Raw genomic sequence first — 14,373 nt, 5'->3', positions numbered from 1 at the left:
CGAATCTCAACCTTTCGCTTCGGCGGGCTATGTATCTTTTCTCTGCCTCCTCTACATCCCCACCTTTTCCTCTTCTTCAATTTTTCCCTCGGTGAGGACTACCTGCAGGATTGAGTTGGGAACCTAGAGGAGATGGCGGTCGAAGGAGTTGCCTTCGAGGGTGCGAGCTCGAGGGGGCGGCGTTCGAGGATGTGATACCGGAGATGGACCCTCGAGGATGGACTATGTTCTTAGGTTCTCACTATGGGTGTATACCCCTTTGTTTTTGCGTTTCTATGTAAGGACCCCTTGCAGGCTTTTGTAATTGTATGTAAGGACCCCCCTGAGGGCCATTGTAAGCTAATATTTATGAAATATGAAGACATTTGTTTTACTTCTGCTTTTGATTTTGTCGTGTTCTTGCATACTCTAGTGCGTTTGCGGGGATTTTGAATCTATGCCTCTGTTGACGATCATCAACATTCTTTCCAGCCTTTGGTCGGCAGAGATGACTCATTTCCGAACTCATCATTGTTCCCGGAATCAAGCCTGAAGCGGTCCGGTAATCTTGGATCATCGGGGCCCTTGAGCCTCGTGGAGATAGAGCACCGAAGTGAAAGTTGACTTCGGGTGCTTGGATCTTTTACTTTGAGCTTCGACATAGATAACCTTTTGAGGTGTTTTAGGCAGGTTTCTGAGGAAGGGGCTATTCGTACTTAGGTGACTTCCTGAGGTCGAGCCATCGTGGACGGAGCTCGAAGCGCTTATTTTTCTTCTCAAGGGAAAACTTCGAGGTCGGGTACCACCTCAGAACTGGAGACTACATCGCTGACTCTTTGGGGCCTAACTTCTTTTTGATGGAAATCTCTGTTGTCGGGTACTACCTTGGGATCCGCACTGAGGTCGTTGGCCTTCCGGGGCTTATCCTGGGTAGGCGAATTATTGTTGTTTCCCACATATACATGGGGCGGCACTTGCTTCTTTGGAAGATCCCATTTTAGATAGCTATCCTTCCGCCTTGACATCGAGTCCTTCGTTACCTTAAGCGCAAAAATGTTGGTGTAGGTCCCTACTTCAATTTGCCAATTCTACCATAGCTATGACTGCTACTTCAGGTCCTGCCTAGCAGGGAGGGGAGAGTTCCACTCCCAGTGCTCAGGATCCGCGGGAGTTCACTCTGAAGACTATGTCTTCGATAAGATAGGAACATCTGGAGATGGTTAGGAGAGACTGCGGATGGGGCGAGGAGGTAGCGTTGCAGGCGCTTTCCCCGGATAAGAGTATTATGGACCCTGCTGATGGATTTCTGAACGTATACTTATACCCTTTCGCACTAGGCCCCCTTGATAGGGTCGTGCTTGATTTCTACCTGAAGTATCAGGTTACTTTGGCGTAGATACATCCGTCATTTTGGCGAGTAGTGCTGATGATGAGATTCTTTTGCAGAGAAGGCTGGGCTTGAATTCACGCTTAGTTACCTCATTAGGTTGTACTGGACATTTCATCATCGAGGCCTGCTAACCTTGTTGTGCCATTCGTCCACGCCCTTTGTTGTTGATAATGAGGAAGATGGGGATCGAGAGTGGGTTAGTTGATTCATCGGGGTGTGGACGACTGACATTATCCCTATAGAGCTCATGCCATTTTCCGAGGTATGGAATTATGCGCGTGAGTGGAGTGTCTCGTGCTTTCTTAGATTCACTTATAACGAAAACCAGTTTAGTAATTATGTTTCCTCCTTTCCTGCAGCAACTTCGTGGGTGCCAAGCGAAGTTCCCAATTTGTCTGGCTGGGTCCGGAGGTTGGCGACCCATTCGACTTGCGACGAGCGTAGGTGGCGAGTTGTGTCCCGGTGTAGATGGGAAACGAAATACCAAGGTATATGTGTACGCTGCTTTTAACTTGGTCTTCGTATATTTGAGATGACATTTTCCTCTTTCTTTTGTATTGACTTTGTTGTCGTATGTATCGGAAGGTCCCCAGGGGCGAGGCTTTTCTCCTCCGGAGAGAGGGAGGAGTTGTCGGCTTCCGAGCCAAGGGACGATGGCGATAGATAGGATATGCACTCGCAGTGCAATGGAACTTTTAGCGGGGCTAAACGGATCTGTGTCTTCGAGGAGAAAACATTGCTCGAGCCTGTTGTTCCTAAAGTCTTTGGTTCCAGAGCGGTGGTTCCTCCGAGTGATCATGCTTTGACCGAGGTTGGTTCTTCCAGGGCCGAGGGGGCTGGACCAATAGGAGTGTGATCGGCCTTTAAGGAAGTCTGTCGGCTTCACTTTGCGGTGAGTTTCGACATAGTCCTTCCGCATCTCGTGTCTTCCCTTCCTTATCGAGTTTTTCTTCTACAGGCCTTTGATAGGCTCAGGTCTGAGCTGCTCCATCATGGGGCTAGGCTTCGGAAAGCTCTGGATGAGGGTAAGTCCCATAGGCTCCTCTACGAGGAGAAGGAGGTTGATTTGATGCACTGGCGATATAAGGCGTACCGGAGCTCGAATTATGAGAGCTATTTGATGAAGCATGTAAACTCTCGTAGTACGCGTTTCGATTTTTTAACCCTTAAGGTTAATCTTTTTGCCTATCTCAGTTGCAGAAAAAGATGGAGGCTCTGGAGTACCTTAGGGGTGAAGCTGACCGAGTTAGGAATGACTGTGGCGAACTAAGAGCTCAGGTGCAGGCTCAAGCTTCAGAGGAGAAGGGTGCCTTGGCTAAAGTTCCCGCCTTCGAGGCCCAACTCCGCTTGGCTCCGTGACAACACTTCAGTTCAAGCGGATATGATCGTGAAGCTTGAGTCTGAATTTTCGAAGGTCAGGGCTGAAATTGCCAATGCTCGGGCTGAAGTAACATTGAGTTGGACTAAGGCTGATCAGGAGATGGCGATTCATTTGAAGGATGTTACTGATGCCCAAGACGAGCTGAAGAGGGCCCTTGATTGTGAAAAGTGGATCGAGAAATATGTTCGTTGCCGATCCCGAAGAGAGGTACTTGAAGAGATCGGCGCCATGGGTTTTGTTCTCCTGGAAGAGCTGGCTCGAGCGAGGGCGGACGAGCGTGATGTTAGGTCACTTCTTGCCGACGTCGCGGAGAGTGAAGATGAGGCTGGTAGGCCGTAGCCTTCTGAAGCGGGGCGTAGATTTTGCCATTTTGTATGTGATATTCACAGAGTACGTTTGTAGGTGGAGAACACACATTTTGTGTATGTAAATAGAAGAAAACTTGAAGCTTTATCTCTTATGTATCCCTTTATGCTTCACTTTTGACCAGGCGGGCTTGTTTCGGAGTTGGAGAGAATCCTTAGATTCGTAACACGGTTTCAGAGCTCATCAGGCAGGCCCGAAGTCTCTTATATGCTTGGTTGATGCGGCCTTTAGTGAAAGCTGGCATTAGAGCTCTTATGCTTTGTTCAACTGTTTTGGGTTTAGTCTCCGAGTCGGGTTTCGACTCAAGCCTATTTGACCCTCAAGCTTTTGCATCTGCATGGGTGGGAGACAATGGTTCTTACGTCTTGCCCTTGGGCATTTGTATTTTAACTATTTGGGTTCAGTCACTAAGTCAGGTTGCGACTCGAGCTTAATTTACCCTCAAGCTTTTTTTTTGTGCTGTCGACTATGGATCTTACGCCTTGGGTCTAAGCGACCTGTTAGGTATGTGGCCCGGAGGCTCGTGAAGCTGGCAATGATAGCTCTTACGTTGTGCCCTTAGGCATATATAGTTAACTATTTTGGATCTGGTCTCCGAATCGGGTTACGACTCGAGCTCATTTTAATCCTCAAGTTTTCAATTTTTAAGCTGGCGACAGTGGCTCTTATGCTTTTGGTCGTTGCGACCTTTTAGTGTGTGGCCCTGAGGCTCGTTTGGATGGCGACAATGGCACTTACACTTTTGTCTGTGGGCATATGTAGGCTTTGTTTTCCTCTCGTTAAGGACTTTTTGAAATGATTTTTCCTGACCCATTGTTGGTTCAGGAAGAACCTCGATTTCAAGTTGTTAGCGGCGATATTCGAGCACCTCGGAAGGTTTAGCTCATAGGTTGAGTAGCTCGAAGACTTTGTGACTCGGAGCTGACATGGTCGAATCTCGTTTTCCTGTCGAGGGTAGCCTGTTTTAACCAGTTCTTTTCAAAGTAGATTCAAAGTAATGGCCTGTGATTTTGTTAGTGACGGTCGGTCATCCCTGAGTTGCGTTAATTTGGCTGGTGCAACCGTTTTGACCGTAGTCATATGTGTTTGGTTGGAGCCGTTTTTTATCTCGAGTGATAGTTTAGGCGTCTACATCGAGGGTATGCCCTTTCGGGAGTCTTACAAATGCGACACATAGCCCAAACTTCGGGATTGAGTTTTATGCATGAAGTAAGGTTATCGTACCCCCTTTTTCTAAAGGCGAAATCGGGTTCATGACATTTGGGAGGACAACTCGTTCCCTCTTGGGAATTGGGTTTTTTGGGTTGAAAAGATGCCACCTAATGATTAAAGTGCATTAGGACACTAAAGAAGAGTTCGAGTTGGAAAACCAGAGTTCGGGTAAGGGCTAGAAATTATCTCAAGGGGAAGGTGTTAGGTACCCCCCAAGATCCACTAGTGTGGTTCCCGGCCATGTTACAATTGTGACTTTAACTAACAAGTAAGCAAATAAAGGTCTCAAATAAAAGGGAATTTACACATAATGTTGCAAGTGAATTAAAAGTTTGAAGAAAGATAAATAAAATAGAAATCTTAAGCAAATAGTCTGGACAGTTAAAAAAAAGGGATAACAAGTAAAGGGGAAGGGGTCCTAGGTTAACAAACAATATGGATCACATCAATGCAATATCAGGCAATCACTCCTCAGAAGAGGGGTCGCACATGGTATTAGCGCACCGGTCATCATGTCCATATCTGCCTTTTCCCACCACGTTAAGGTATTAAATGCGAAATAGTGTCGTTGCTTACGGTATGTTGCTACCCGTCCCGATCCTATCAGTTTCGGAGGCATTTGGGACTACTAGTCCTAAAGGGAGGGAGGTTGGTTTTTCTTTTAGAGTTTTAAAAGGACAAAATTCTAATGCGACAAACAAAACACATAAACAAGTAGGTGGAAACAAATAGCAGTTTAAGGGCTCAAACAGGCCTCTTCACTTAAAGGAGCAAATTATTTAGCATGACTTCAAATACTGGTTATAGTCTGAATTAAATTTAAAAGTGTTAGGACAGGCTAATTTATCACATATTTCTCAGATGAGGAGTCCGAATTAGCCTTGGCTAGTTGTAGTTATCAAAACTGACACAGTTAATTAATGACCTAATGGTTTGCCTAAGTGAGACCTATAGGCATGATATCTAACGGAGCTTACTAATTTTAAAGAGAGGGTTACTGGTTCTAGAACCAAAAGATCTGCAGACTTTAAACGACCTTATGACTTATTTTAGACTCATAGACGAAATAGACGAAGCTGATTCAATTGATTACTCCTATAGGCAAGTTATCTAAGCATTATTGGTTTTAAACGATTACATAGATGCAAGAGTCCTATAGGCATGGTATCTAAGATGAGAATGCAGAAATGCAGAAAAACTTATAGGGATGGTTTCTAAGATGAGAATGCAGAAATCAGAAACTCTTATAGGCATGAGTTCTAAGATGAGAATGCAGAAATCAAAAAAAAATCTTATAGGCAAGTTTTCTACCCTTTGCATACATTCACCCCCATCCTTTTTCACTAGCCAACACCAATAGTTATTTCCAATTATTATAGACCCGAATGATTCAGAAAAAAAAAGTAAAATTACATCCGAAATTCCAGCTACAACCAAACAACCTAATTCAGACTCAAAGTCCAACAATATGAGATAAACCAACTTCCAGGATCAGATTTCCAAAATCCTTTCTCATGTTTGGGATGTGTCAAAGTTCCCAAGAGTCTCAAAGGGCCCCGGGCAGTGCTTACACCCCAAACATATTGCAGAATTGAGATCATAGTGCAGTGTGGAAGGGACAACCCTCAGATGTCCAAGTTCAGAGGGAACTCAAGGTCCCAAAGCAAGGCTCATAAGAGGGAGCAGAACTTAAGAGTCTAAGAATAAGTGTAAGTGCATAGAGGAATTAGGGGAAAGCCATGGCAGGCTGGTGGTCATGCTCAGTAATTGGGAATGCTGGCACACCCCCGACTAGCCTATTAGCCAAATCTTAAGAGTTAGGATCCATTGTGGATCAGGTTAAGACCTGAGTAGCAATTTGAATACTGCCAGACCATGAGCCTTTACTGAAACACATATAAGGGAATAGGGGGTAGGGATTCACAATAGAAACAGGTGCAGGGAAAGAACATACTTACCATAAATCATTGAACATGAGCAGTAAAGTAAATAAGATTGCAGAAGACTATAAATAAGCACATAGGGGTGAGGAAGAAACGTTAAATCAGAACATACCAGTTTCAGGGGAAAAAAAGTAAAAACAGTAGCCTTAGAAAAGGCCAAGTTGCAAACCGAGCAATTCCAAAAGATCTCAAGCAAAAGCAGAGTGTTGAAAGAGTATTGAATTCAAAGCAATATTGCAAGTGTACAAGTTTTGAATTGGAGTTAAGGACTGGTAGTGTGTAGGTCGTGTGAACTGAAGGTGTAAGGTGTCTTAAAAGTGCATAAGGGCAGTCCCTTTTATAGTGCAGAAAGCAAATAAGAAAGGCAAGGAAATATCATTAAAATCAACCTCCCTTTGGTTAAGGGATTCTGATTTCAACGGATAAAATTAGTTAAGGAAAGAAGTTTTAATTAAAACCTTTTCAAAGTAGCACAAAAGGGGTAAGTACATAGAAGTTATTTAAGGAAAACAATCAATGGCATACGGTTTGTGCCATATATGGCAAGGGAATCAATCAAACAGCCAGGAAACCAAAATTACAAGTTCAATTCGAATGAACCAAGTCAATAAAGGTAATAGAGGTTCAATCAAAGAAAAATCAGTGACAATTCATCAGCTTTTTTAAAGGGATTTCAGAATCAATCACTTAATTGGTGAAAACTTTTGAAAGAAGAATTTCTCATATATAAAGCACACAGATCAAGCAAAAGGAATCGTCAGGTTTCTTAGAAAAAGAGTCTAACATTGAAAGTCTTAGAGCCACAAGCAAAAGGGATTTGAGTTCAGTTACAGACTCATAGTGAGTCTGAAAGCCTAGGGTCCCTAATACCACTTGCCAAAGAAACCCCCAAATCCTAGGGTTTCAAATTGAGTCAGACAATTGAGATGAGAAGGCAGGCCACTTGAGAGGGGCTCAAAAGTTTTTTCCACAGACTTATGAGAGACAAACACACACGATAGAAAGAACACTGATTCAAAGTCGTGAGAACATGCTCGAGAAAACTTGAAGTTTAAACAGGTTCAGAAGAAAGAGATGATACGAGATTTAAACAAAAGTAGATGAAATATGCTTAGCAGGAACACAAACAGAACTCAGTAAAGTGAACAAAATCAAAGATCTCAACCATAAACACATATAGCAAAGAATAAGGATTAACAACACGGATTAACATGAGAGAATAAGAGTGATAGCAAAATAGAAGAGTCTCGCATAATAGAAAAGAAACAAGAGAGCAAACTCATGTGACACATATAGAAAGAACGGAAAGAATTAGAAAGATATTTGAAGAAACTTTTTCAGAAACCTTAACATCGAAATTGAATGATTTTAAAAAGGAAATTTGGGGAAAACCTTTAAAATGTCAAATAAAGCCAAGACATATCACAGATCTAAGAAAATAGGCGGGTACAGAACCTCAGACAGCTTAGAGTTGTAGATAAAACCCTAGCAATGAGAAAGGTCTTGAGGAAAGTCAGATCCTGAGTCGAAAAGACTCATATTGCTTGAACATGCAGGAATAATGGCCGGAGAAGCCATAGATCTACATATCTGAGAAGGATCTGAAGAAGGCCATTGAAGTCGGGCTTCAAACCTTGAATAGCTTAGGTCTGATGGTGAGAAAGGATGAGTACAGACCGTCCATGGCCGGAGACGCCATGGATTCCGGTGGTAATATGGTGAGATAAGGTGGGAAACGATTAGGGTTTCGGAGAGGTTCGAGAGAGTTTGAGAGACGAAGAGGGTTCAAAAGTGGCGTCTCAGTTAAATGAATTAGGTTAAAGGTGGTTTGGGAATTAAAAAAGGAAAGGGGGGTTTATGGCCGTTGATCAAAATGATCAACGGCCTGGATCAAAGAGGAGCCGGGTAGGTTTTTAAATTGGGTCAGGGGTCGGGTAATTTGGGGGATTGGGCTGGTTTAATTTGGGGACAGAATTGGGTCAAATTGAGGGCCAAAATTGAAAGGTGAAAGGGCTGTAATTGAAATAGAAATGGGCTAAGTGTTAAATAGCCTATTTTCCCTTTTTATTTTATAAAAATAGTAATAATAATTTTAAAAGTAAATAAAAACACTGAGCAAACAAATATTATATAAATATTAATTTAAAAATACTTAAAATAATTTTATAATTATAAAATGCTACTAATCATGAAATAGGCTATAATTGCAATTACATGCAATTTAGCTTAAAAATACCAAATAGATTTGTAAAAAATATACAACAATCACCTTAATTATATTTTGGTTTAAATATGAGAATAAAATAAGTTATTCACTAAAATGATAATCTTGGGAATAATTATTGGATTTTGTACTTCTAAAAATAGATAATAAATTGATTTTAAAATCTTAAAAATTAGAAAAAAAATACTAAAACTCTTGGTCATGCTTATATATGTATGTATATACTATTTTGATATATATGCAATTTTAAAATATTTTGGGGAAAATTGGGTATCAACAGCTGCCCCTCTTTACCCGAGAAGGATGAAAGAGTTGTCGGGTAAAGATATGATGACCAATTTTGACCGAATGAAACGATTTTGAAGCATTTTGACCAAGTTCTGGTTTCTGAGCTACTTACATATCCCTGGCATTACAGGAATGAGGCCATATATAGTTCGGGATCCATCGGCGGAGTATGCCGATGGAGATTTTCGAAAAGCGGACGGATGTTCAGGTTGAGAAAGGATGGTCAGAGTCTGATAGGCTGCGAGAACTGGAGCGGGATCGCTCCTATTGAGACGGTTGTTGCTAGCCAGTGTACCTGCGAATGAACAATACCAACATATATATATTGTGCATAAATTTAAACGTGATGCAAGTTCTCGTTGGACCGTGAATGCTGTCTTTGGACGGTTAGGTTGACGTCCTCGGACCATGATGTCATGGGCCATGAAGCGTATGATAAAGGATTCGCAGACTATCAAATGATGTTCTCGGGCTATGAGGATGATGCCTCCGAACAATTATACCTTTGAATAATGATATGCAACAGATAAAATGGGGTCCTCAGGCCATGGTATGGCGTTCTCGGGCTATGAAAATGGTGCCTCCGAACAATGACGCCTTTGGAAAATTTGGCGATCTTTCAGCCGATGAAAATGCAAAAGGTGGCGATCTTTCAGCCGATGCAAGACGTAAATAAAGGGTGGCGGTATTTCAGCCATGCAAGAGAAATAAGATGGCGGTATTTCAGTCATGCAAGAGAAATAGAGTGGCGATACTTCAGCCATGCAAGAGAAATAAGGTGGCGGTATTTCAGCCATGCAGATGGAGGTAGAGCTTAACCCCGGAAGGCAGAAAGGTAGCCTTATGCAATGCAAGAGATGCAGATTGAGGTAGAGCTTAACCTCGGAAGGCAGAAAGGTAGCCTTATGCAATGTAGAAAATGCAGATGGAGACAGAGCTTAGTCTTAGAAGGCAGAAAGGTAGCCTTATGCAATGCAGAAGATGCAGATGGAGACAGAGCTTAGTCTCAGAAGGCAGAAAGGTAGCCTTATGCAATGCAGAAAATGCAGATGGAGACATAGCTTAGTCTTGGAAGGCAGAAAGATAGCCTTATGCAATGTAGAAAATGCAGATGGAGACAGAGCTTAGTCTCGAAAGGCAGAAAGGTAGCCTTATGCAATGTAGAAAATGCAGATGGAGACAGAGCTTAGTCTCGGAAGGCATAAAGGTAGCCTTATGCAATGCGGAGAAATGCAGATGGAGGTAGAGCTTAACCTCGGAAGGTAGAAAGGTAGCCTTATGCAATGCAGAAAATAAAATGCGAATAGTAATGAAATCTCTTAGCTGATAGATGATAGCTGATAGTTGATTGCTATATTATGGCTACTGCGGATGTCGTGTACGGATAGCAACTGTAAATAGGTGATGATTCCGAGAGTTGTATTCCCGGGAAGTATGAGTGCATAGATATATCTGATGATTTTACGACTTGAGTGCCTGCATCCAAAGAAAAATTGTGAGTTTTGTAAAAGGAAGGGAAGGTTAGTTCGTTTCCCCATGAGCTTCGCTTTTCCTGCTTGGCGTTGTGTATCATTGAGGTAGCGTTGCTAAACAAAGCAATTTTGATACCAGACATGCATGATTTAGAAAAAAGTGTAACATAAATACATAATTTAAAATAGTTTTCTTTAGATGAACCGATGAATGCGACGCGGTTCAAGACATTGCAACCTCTCTCGCTCCGGAATTTTGTAGGTCCTCCTTAAAATTCTGCCCCAGTTTACTAGGCTGGTGCTTCTGACAGCTGCATGCGATAAATGGCTGAAATCAACTTCGAAATTTTGAGGGTCCTCCTCAAAATTCTGCCCCAGTTTCCAATAGCGGGGGAAAATAAAAAATTTATTGAATTGTGACCGAACCCATAGGGCTACCTACGTATCCTCTCTTAAATGGGAATCAGGTCAGGCGTAGTCCAAATACATTATACAGGAAATCGTAAGAGTTACACATAGTATCGCTTCACTGCATCTGAATTGATCGGTTTCGGCCAAACTTCACTTTCCATTTCTGCAAGTATGAGGGCTCCTCCGGTTAGAACCCGGTGAACCATGTATGGACCCTACTAGAACTTCCCTTTGGCTTCATCTTGATACGGGAAAATCTTCTTTAACACCAACTGCGCCGGTGTAAACTGTCTCGGCTTGACTCTTTTGTTGAAGGCTCTAGACATTCTGTTCTGCTAAAGTTGACCATGGCAAACTGCATTCACTTCTTTTCCCATCTATAAGAGCTAACTGCTCGTAGTGACTCCTTACCCATTCTGCATCGTCAAGTTCTGCTTCCTGTATGATTCTCAAGGAAGGAATTTCTACCTCGGCGGGAATGACTGCTTTTGTACCATAAACCAACATATAGGGAGTTGCCCCGGTTGATGTGCGAACTGTGGTGCGGTATCCCAATAAAGCAAATGATAACTTCTCATGCCACTGCTTATGTTTCTCTATCATCTTCCTTAGTATCTTCTTGATATTCTTATTGGCGGCTTCTACAGCTCCATTCATCTGAGGTTTATAAGCTGTAGAATTCTTGTGTTTGATCTTGAAGGTTTCACACATGGCTTTCATCAGGTCGTTGTTGAGATTGGAACCATTATCAGTGATGATTAACTCCAGAATTCTAAACCGACAAACAATACGGTCGCGGACAAAATCTGCTACCACTTTCTTAGTCACTGCTTTGTACGATTCTGCTTCAACCCATTTGGTGAAATAATTAATTGCCACTAGAATGAACCTGTGCCTGTTTATTGCAGCAGGCTCGATAGGTCCGATAACATCCATTCTCGAAGCGGCGAACGGCCATGGCGAGCTTGTTGCAGTAAGCTCGTTTGGAGACACATTTATCATGTCTACATGTATCTGACAGCGATGGCATTTTCGGACATACTGGATGCAGTCTGTTTCCATAGTCATCAAAAATAACCAGCTCGGAGTATTTTCTTGACTAAGACAAAGCCGTTCATATGTGGTCTGCAAGTCCCCGCATGAATTTCCTCCAATAATTTGGATGCTTCCTTTGCGTCGACACACCTTAGTAATCCCAAATCAGGAGTCCTCCTATACAGGATTCCTCAGCTATGAAAGAAGTTGTTAGATAGTCTCCGAAGTGTGCGCTTCTGAGTAGGATTTGCGAGTTCTGGATATTCTCCATTCGTCAAATATTCCTTGATATCATGAAAAGGTTTTCCGTCTGCTTGTTCTTCTATATGAGCACAGTAAGCTGGTTGATCATAGATCTTTACCGGAATAGGATCAATGAAGTTCTTGTCTGGGTGCTGTATCATGGAAAATAGGGTAGCCAATGCATCGACAAACTCATTCCGAACTCTGGGAACATGTTGGAACTCTGTCTTTGTGAACCTCTTCCTCAACTCCTGTACATGATGCAAATAAGGGAGTATCTTGGAGTTCTTGGTTTCCTATTCTTCTCGGACCTGATGTATAAGCAGGTCTGAATCTCCGATCACTAGTAATTCCTAAATGTTCACGTCAATGGCCAGCTTGAGCCCTAAGATGCAGGCTTCGTACTCGTCCATGTTGTTGGTGCACGGAAACCTGAGCTTGGCAGATACCGGATAATGCTGACTGGTTTCTGATACTAGGACTGCTCCTATGCCAACTACTTTGAAATTTGCTGCTCCGTCGAAAAACATTCTCCAACCATCATAGGATTCTGCAATATCTTCCCCTATGAAAGATACCTCTTCATCAGGAAAATACGTCTTTAGAGGCTCGTATTCTCCATCCACGAGATTTTCAGCAAGATGATCTGCCAGTGCTATCCTTTGATTGCCTTCTGAGTCACGTAAACAATGTCAAATTCACTCAGTAGGATTTTCCACTTGGCTAGCTCGCCAGTGGGCATGGGCTTCTGAAAGATGTACCTCAAAGGATCCATTCTTGATATGAGATAAGTAGTATAGGCACAGAAATAGTACCTCAACTTCTGAGCTACCCAAGTCAGAGCATAACAGGTGCGTTCCAATAGAGAATACCGGGCCTCGTATGGGGTGAACTTCTTGCTGAGATAATAGATGACCTGCTCCTTTCTTCTCGTTTTATCATGCTGCCCCAGAACACAACCAAAAGCTCCATCCAATACTGCAAGGTAGAGTAATAGAGGTTTACCCGGCTCGGGCGGGACCAAAACTGGCGGCGTTGACAAGTATTCCTAATTATGTCAAAGGCTTTTTAACAATCATCAGTCCATTTGGTAGAGGCGTCCTTCTTCAACATCTTAAAGATTGGCTCATAAATGACAGTGGATTAAGCTATGAACCGGCCGATGTAGTTGAGTCGTCCCAAGAAACTCATAACCACTTTCTTATTCTTTGGTGGTGGCAATTCTTGGATGGCTTTGACCTTTGACGGATACAGTTCTATTCCTCGGTGACTCATAATGAACCCAAGTAGTTTTCCGGCCGGAACCCCGAATGCACACTTGGCGGGATTCAGCTTCAAGTTGTACCTTCTTAGTCTGTTGAAGAACTTCCTCAGATCTTCCATGTGGTCAGTGGCTCTCTTGGATTTGATGACGACGTTGTCTACATACACCTCAATCTCTTTGTGTATCAGGTCATGGAAAATGGTAGTCATGGCCCTCATGTAGGTGGCCCCAGCATTCCTTAACCCAAACGACATCATCTTGTAACAATACATCCCCCACGGCGTAATGAAAGCCATTTTCTCCGAGTCTTCCTCATCCATCCATATCTGATGATACCCAGCAAAACAATCAACGAACGACTGCATTTCATGCTTGGCGCAGTTGTCAATTAGAATGTGTATGGTCAGCAAGGAAGTCATCTTTCGGACTGGCCCGGTTGAGATCCCGGTAGTCGACACAGACTCTAACCTTCCCGTCTTTCTTCGGCACTGGCACAATATTGGCTAACCATGTTGGATACTTACTACACTGAGAACCTTGGCTTTGACTTGCTTGGTGACTTCTTCCTTGATTTTCAAACTCATGTCGGGTTTGAACTTCCTTAGCTTCTGTTTTACTGGTGGACATGTCGAATCGGTTGGCAGTTTGTGAGCTACAATAGATGTACTGAGACCAGTCATGTAATCATAAGACCAGGCGAATATGTCCTCATATTCCCTTAGAAATCCCGTGTACTCTTTCTTTTCTGATGGTGACAGATGAACACTGATGCACGTTTCTTTGACATTTTCTGCATCTCCCAGGTTGACAACCTCAGTTTCGTCTAGGTTAGACTTAGGTCTGTTCTCAAAATCCTCAACCTCCTTAACAACCTCTTCTGGAATATCATCTTCTTCTGAGTCTATATACGTTTGTTGCGTTGTCTTGTTGCATGTCACAATCATCGGTTCATCACGATAAGCAATAGTAATGCTGTGTAAATAAAGTAAATGATAAAAAGTAATAAGAGCAAGATTTATAAGAAACTGAAATGCTTTGATAAATTTCATAATTGTTTTGAACATTGGAGCTCTTATTTCAATATTAAAAATGCGGAAAGAAAGTCAACTAGCGAAAAATAAAGATAATGCATGGTGCTTTGTTCATCCTTGCTACCCCGAAGCTT

This window comes from Nicotiana tabacum, chromosome 22 (assembly GCF_000715075.1).
Source record: "Nicotiana tabacum cultivar K326 chromosome 22, ASM71507v2, whole genome shotgun sequence".
In the NCBI taxonomy this organism is placed as follows: Eukaryota; Viridiplantae; Streptophyta; class Magnoliopsida; order Solanales; family Solanaceae; genus Nicotiana; species Nicotiana tabacum.
This window is presented reverse-complemented; position numbering follows the sequence as displayed.